The sequence below is a fragment of the Trichechus manatus genome, unplaced genomic scaffold, assembly GCF_000243295.1.
Source record: "Trichechus manatus latirostris isolate Lorelei unplaced genomic scaffold, TriManLat1.0 scaffold00015, whole genome shotgun sequence".
Taxonomy (NCBI): Eukaryota; Metazoa; Chordata; class Mammalia; order Sirenia; family Trichechidae; genus Trichechus; species Trichechus manatus.
Window position 1 is genome coordinate 21,131,099 of NW_004443951.1, and position 6,988 is coordinate 21,138,086.

Genomic DNA, 6,988 nt, shown 5'->3' on the forward strand with positions numbered 1-6,988 from the left:
GAGCCCGCGCCCCTCGCGCCTCTGCGTGGCCGCGCCGCCTCGGGGCTGCACTCGACGGCCGGAGCAGGCCCCGCGGCCGCCCTGCAGGTAAAGCCGGGAGGCTGGCACTGAGACTCGGACCTAGGGGTGCTCCGAGGGCAGAACCCTGGCTAGGCTTCTCCCGAGACTCTACGAGACAGCGGGGCCGGCGCCTCGGACTCTGGGTAGGGAAGGGAAGGGGGACTCGGGCCAGAGGGTAGGCGCTAAGATGGGGGAGCCCACATCGTTTCCTGCGCCCGTTTTTCCTCCATCCAGAGCTGCCTGACCGAATCCCAGATTAAGCCCCTTTCTCTCCCAGAAGCCGGGGCTCCAGCATCAGACGGCCCCGCGTTCGAATCCCAGACGATATGACTCTGGACATGGTGCTTCACCCTCCAGAGTCTGGCTTCCCACCTGTAAAACGGGGAGACAAAGCCTTTTTCGCAGGGTGGTGGAAGAGAGGGGGCCAAGTGAGGGCCAGAGCCCCCTTCAGCACCAGGCAGGGGAAGCCCCCTGAGCTCCCACCCACCCTCCATCCTCACATCTCTGCCATTTCTGGTTTGCTGGCCACTTTCCAGTTTTTTTCGGTTTTCTGCCTCTGCTCCTACTCCCTCCTGTTCAGGCAGGCCTCCCCCTAAACTGGAGGCTGAGGTTCTGAGGAATGCCCCTGCCAGAGACGCAGCGCCGCCCTTCAGTTCTGGATGGGGACTTGCAGGGGGTGAGGGAGCTATTGCCTAGCTAGAAGAACTGGGGATTTAGGACCTCAGAACAACTTCCTCGATATCTCTTCCTTGGCCTGGAGACACACTCGCCCAGGAGCCCCTCAGGTGGAGAAACGCTATTTAGCCAGAGGAGTCAGGAACTGTGAGTTGGAGAAGGGCAGACCCCTCTGAGTGTACTTGTTTTGTGTGTGCCTGTGTGTACTTGCATGTGTACCTATCAGTGTGTGCATTTGTGGGGTGTGAGGGGAAACAAGCATTAATGTGTGTGTCAGTCAGTGTGTGTGAGAACATGTGAGGTTCCTGACACAGAAATGCCACTAACCTCCCTCAGAGCACCCTGGCAACCCAGAAGTCCTTCCTCATGTCCACCTTTAGTCCCTCTTGCTAAGAAGCCCTGTGCCCTTGTCTGGTGGCAGGGGTCCATCCCTCCTCTGAGTGCTGTTAGCAAAGGTAGCCTCCTGGGGGTGGCAGCAGGCATTTGAAAGGTCTGGGGGCTGGAGGGTCAAGTAGCCTGGGGTCCCTCTCTGGGGACTGACCCTCACTGCCCTGAGCAGATGAGGGCCCTCATGGAGCCTATTCTGGAGCCCAGGGGAGGAGATGGGGGTTGGGAGAGGCACCATGAGGAGTTGGTGGTCTTGGTCAGAGCAGTCTCCTCAGAGCATAGATGTCCCACTGACCTCCCACTGGACTGGCAGACACCAACAGACATTCAGACACACAATCACCCCAAAGCAACAGTGAGGACGCACCACAGACTCACACAGGTACACTCACTCCCACTCACAATTACACACCAACTTAAACATTCATTAGCCACACGCGGACATACTCCTCTACTGAAACATTACCACAAAGGTGAAACAATGACAGGTAGGCACACACACAAACACACACACACAAACTCTTACAGACACACACTCTTTACAGCCCCACACTGCCCAGCCAGACATACTCAGACAGGACAACACACACACACACACACACACACCCTCACACTCAGACACACTCACCAGGGGCACTCTCTCCAATTTCACTGTCCACCGCAGTGAAAATGAGTGTTTCTGCTCTTTGGCTTAGAGGAAGGGAAAGAAAAAACGGAAGTGAATGTGTCTGCTAGTAAGAGGGAGGGGAGGGATACCAATTAGGGCTGTCAGCCTGAGGTCCCCCCGCTGTCTCCTCGCTCGGGCCCGAGCCAGACCGAAGGCTGGCAGAGCCCCAGCTTCCCTGCCCTGATGGCCCCCCAACCTACTCCAAGCCCCCCGCTGGCAGATACGGGGCTCCCCTTGTGGGGAAGGCAGGCCTCAGATGAGCTGGTCCCGTCCATGGCCTGCCCGAGGCATTTAGAATTGGGGTGGACCTACCAAAGAGGTGCAGCAGCCTCTCATATGGGGCACAGCTGTGGTCTCAGGGAGCCCATCGGGGTGCAGGATGGGGGGGCATCATGCAAGCCAAAGTGCGGGCGATCAGTAGCATGGAAGAGCTGACTTTGGTGAGGGTTTCCAAGGATAACAGAGATTCTGACAGGTACAGATGGTGGAAAGTGTGAATGGGCAGTATTCCAGACAGCGGGAACAGCACATGCGGAGATGCAGAGGTAGGAAGCTGCAAAGTTCTTTCAGGGGAGTAATAGGGTAATGCTGGATTTCACAGTGGGGAGTTGGAGGGACACAGAACTTTGAGGCCAGATTTCCAGGGGCCTTGTCTGCTGCCTAAGAATGTTGACTCTTTAGGTGGAGGAGCCAGAGAAAGTGTGTGAGCTGGGGAGGGGCGCAATCTGGGAGTCACTCTGGCTGCCCTGGGTGGGAAGGACAGAAGGGGTTTTGGAGGCAGGGAGACCAGTGAGGAGGCTGGAGGAAGATGATGGGGGCTGAATGAGGTGGTTGCCATGAGGATGAGAGGAAGGAGTGGAGGAGGACTGGACAGGCCTTGGTGACTAATTGACTGGGAGGGTGAGGGGAGGGCGGGCCCAGGAACTTTGCACTGGGTGGTGACGTTTTGTCCTCAGAAGAGGCAGGTGAGGGGGAGACGTGGGTTTGGACCCTGGGGTCTGATACACTCAGCTGAGGGCTGGGTCTTGAGCGTGGCTGTGAATTGGGAGGTAGTGTCTGGGCGGCCTGGGATGTGGTTAGCTCTTGTGCACAGAAGCCCAGGTGAATGTGTGATGCCCTGTGTGCACATGTGTGTCCGGATGTCCTCCATGGAGGTCACGCTCCCAGAAAAGGAATTCCAGATCTGTTCTGTTGCATGGGCATTTCCGGGGGTGTGGGGTGTGGACAGCGGACCTTGAGTGGAGGCAGCAGGTGCAGTTGAGGGAAGAGTGGCCTTGGGAGTCGGACAGATCTGGGTTACTTTCCATGTGACCTTGGGTAAGGGATTTTCCTTCTCTATGCCTCAGTTTCTACATCTGTACAATGGGAATGCTAATACTTGCCTCCGGGGTGGTTTTGCCTTCAGAGAGGTGAGGAGTGGGACCAGGTCACACACATGGTCAGGAGACAGCACCCAGAACTCTCCCCAGACTCCTGATTCAGTGCTCTGGTTAGATCCTGGGAGAAGACTAGGGAGGACCTAGCTCTGCTTCCATTTGGATTCTTGGACATTTGTGAGTTGGGGGTGACTATCCCCATGCAGCCTGGAGGGGGCCCTTGTGGGGGTGTGATGAGGTGTTAGTGCCACATCACTGCCCGTGAGGGGAGCCAGGCGGGCATTGTCGGCCCATCTTATGGACAGGGTGATGGAGACTTAGAGGACTTACCTGAGGTCACACAGCGCCACTGGCAGAACTGAGACCAGAGACCAGGCCCCTTGGCTCAGGGTCCCCTTCCTTCCAGAGGTGGCCCTCCCTGGCAGGGCCCTCCTGGAACCTGGGGTAGAGGGAACCTCAGCTTGAGGCTATCTGATTTCAATCCCTCATTCCTTGGAGGAGGGGTATCAGTGAGAGTTTACTGAATACCTATTGTGTGCCAAGTCCTGTGTTCACATGTCTCAGTCCTTGTATCAATGCTGCAAGGCAGGGGTTGGTAGCCCATTTACAAGAGGGGAATTGGAGGCACAGAGAGGTCAGTGATCTGCCCAAGTGTTACTTCCAGGACTGTGAGAATGAATGCACAGCCCGTGTTTTTCCCACTGACCTCCTGGGGCACTTCCCTTTCTGGGGCTTCTGGTCCTGGCTCGGGGGTGGCGGCTAGAGGAATGAATTGCTGAGCGTCACAATGTGCCAGGCATTTTCATAGCATAAGATGTGTTTTTGGGGGGCAGGAGAAGCCTGGGAAGTAGCAGGTATGAGAAGATGGGACGCAGAGAGGGCCCAGGACAGTGAGGGCTGGGATGGTGTTTTCTAGTATCTAAGAATCCTCTGTGGCTGCAGGAGTGTCCTGCCAGGGAGGGCCGTGTCTAGAAGGAAGGGGAGCCTGAACCGAAGGGCCTGGTCTCTGGTCTCAGTTCTGCCAGTGGCACTGTGTGACCTCAGGCAAGTCCTAAGTCTTCATCACCCTGTCCATAAGATGAGCTGGTAATGCCCGCCTGGCTCTCCTCAAGGGCAGTGGTGAGGAGAAACCTGGCTTGTGGGTGGAGGGGCCATTTGTTCTGTCCTGAAGAACCCCCAGGAGGCTGACTCTTTGGTCTTCATCCCCATCCAGTGTCCACAGCCCTCACTGCCTGGAAGTTCTGCCTTATGTCTAGCCTCCTTCCCTCCCTCTGTGGTGGCTGCTGGCTGCCAAGCAGCTCTGCGTGGGCCCTCCAGGCCACGCTCCCTCTGACAGGGCGACCGCAGCTCAGCTCGTGGCAAACATTCTTTTCATAGTTCCCGGAGCACAGCAAATCCGGCTGCTTAGCCAGGAACGCAGAGTACCCTCCTGCAGAGGCAGCAGGGGCTGGGGGTGCCTCCGGGGGTCAAGCAGGAGGGGTTGAGGAGGCGTGGAGGACCCACCCACACACACACACTCTGCCTCAGCTTGATGGAGATGGGAGGCTGTCCTTGTCATCTTTGTATTCACTCAGCTTGTGTTCAGACTCTGGAACCATCCACTGATGGCTAACTGGGCAAACTTGTGCAAGTGACTTCTCTCTAAGCCTCTATTTTTTCATCTGTAGGATGGGTTTATAATATCAAACTCACAGGGCTGTTGGGGTAGCCATGGTGATGATAATTATAATAATAATCGTTAACATTATTGAATGTTCTTATATGCCAAGCCAGGTCCCTGGGTGGCACAAATGGTTTGCACTCGAGACTACTAACATAAAGTTTAGCGCTTCAAACTCATCCAGTGGTGCTGCGGAAAAAAGGGCTGGCGATTTGCTTCTGTAAAGATTACAGCCAGTAAAACCCTGTGGAGCAGTTCTACCCTGCAACACGTGGGGTCCCCATGAGTCGAAATCTACTTGATGGGTTTGGGGTTTTTTTTGGTTTATATGCCACGCACTGCTGTAAGTCCATGAAATTAACTCATTTAATCCTTAAAAACAGCTTACCCAAAAAAACCCATTGCCGTCGAGTTGATTCCGACTCATAGCGACCCTATAGGACAGAGTAGAACTGCCCCTTAGGGTTTCCAAGGAGTGCTTGGTGGATTTGAACTGCCAACTTTTTGGTTAGCAGCTGAACTCTTAACCACTACACCACCAGGGTTTCCACAAATACCTAATGAGGTAGAAATTGTTGCCGTTTTATTGATGAAGAAGCTGAGGCACAGACAGGCAAGGACATGTGTGAGTAAGAGGTAGGATTGGGATAGGAACGTATGCAGCTGGGTTCCAAAGTGTTTCTCCTAACCCTGCATGATTTTTTAAGCAAGACTCTTAGCTCAGGAACTGCTTGTGGTAGGGGCTCTGAAAGTGGGGCCTTCTCCTATGAGCCCTACACCTGGGAGGAGCTGATTGTTCCCCTCGTGGCCATCAGCACCTCAGTTTGGAAAGCTGAAATGGGGAAGCAGCCTCCTTGGGAGCCCTGCAGCTCTCAGAAGCTGGAGGGCAGACTGTCCCACCCACATCTGGCCTGGGATTTAGCTGGCAGCGGGCTCTGTGCAAGGGGGAGATGTCGCCAGCGGAGGGGCTCAAGGAGAGGATTAGAGAAGGTGGCTGGGGGTGGAGGCTAAGAACAAAGCGCCACTCTGGCACACCCACCCAACCCAGCTTCCTGTCTTGTAGGACCAAGGGGGACCTTGGTCAACTGGAGTGGGCTCCTAGGGCCGTTTATGGTAGCTGCCCACTCTTCTCCCAACCTTGCCAGTCCCTATTGCCATCTGGGTTGAGGCAGTACAAGTGGGGGTTGAAAGGGTGGGGGGAGTAGCACCCATGGCGGATGTCTCCAGGAAGCCCAAGTGTGTAGGGTTCAAAAATCTTGGTGGGGGCAGTCTTGGGTTCAACTCCCACCCCCTTCATTTCCCAGCCCTGTAACTTTGGATAATGGATGTCACCTCTCTGGGCCTCAATGCTCCTGTTCAGTAAAATGGGACAGCAGCTCCTGTCTTACAGAGTTATGGGAGGGTTTGATAAAATAATGCTTGGAGCTATATCTAGTGCATAAAATATATTTGGGATTTAGAGACCATTATTATTAAGGGTGGAGCCCTGGTGGCACAGTGGTTAAGAGCTCAGGCTGCTAACCAAAATGTCAACAGTTCGAATCTACCACCCACTCCTTGGAAACCTATGGCGCAGTTCTACTCTGTCCTGTAGAGTCGCTATGAGTTGAGATTGACTCAACAGCAACAGGTTTGGGTTTTTTTGGTTTATTAATAAGAGCTGGGATGGGTGAAGGTGGTAGGGGGCTAGCTTTAGGCTGGGCCTGAGGGGGTCTCTGAACTCAAGGCAAAGCATCTGATTCTGATATTCAAGGCATTTCTCAGTTTGACCCCAGACAGCCCTTCTTACCTCAAATTGTCTGTATAGTGGAGAAGTTCTAGAGCAAATAGCCTAGTGGTTCAAATTCAGGCTCTACCTTTCATGAGCTGTGTGACTTTGGGTCAGTTACTCAACCTCTCTGTCCTTTGGTTTCCCCATCTGTGAAAGGAGAAGATGAAGCAATTACAGGATTGGGTTTTTGTGAGAAATAAATGAGATAATCCCTAATAAGAGCTGAGAACAGTAGCTGGCATATAGTAGGTGCACAATAAATGTTAGCTATGGTTAGTTACCTCCACCCTCTGAATATGGTCAGGCTTTCACTCTGCTGTACCTTTGCATGTGCTGTTCCCTCGGCCTGGGCTGATCGCCCCTCCCTGCACACACAGTTAAATCCGTGTTCC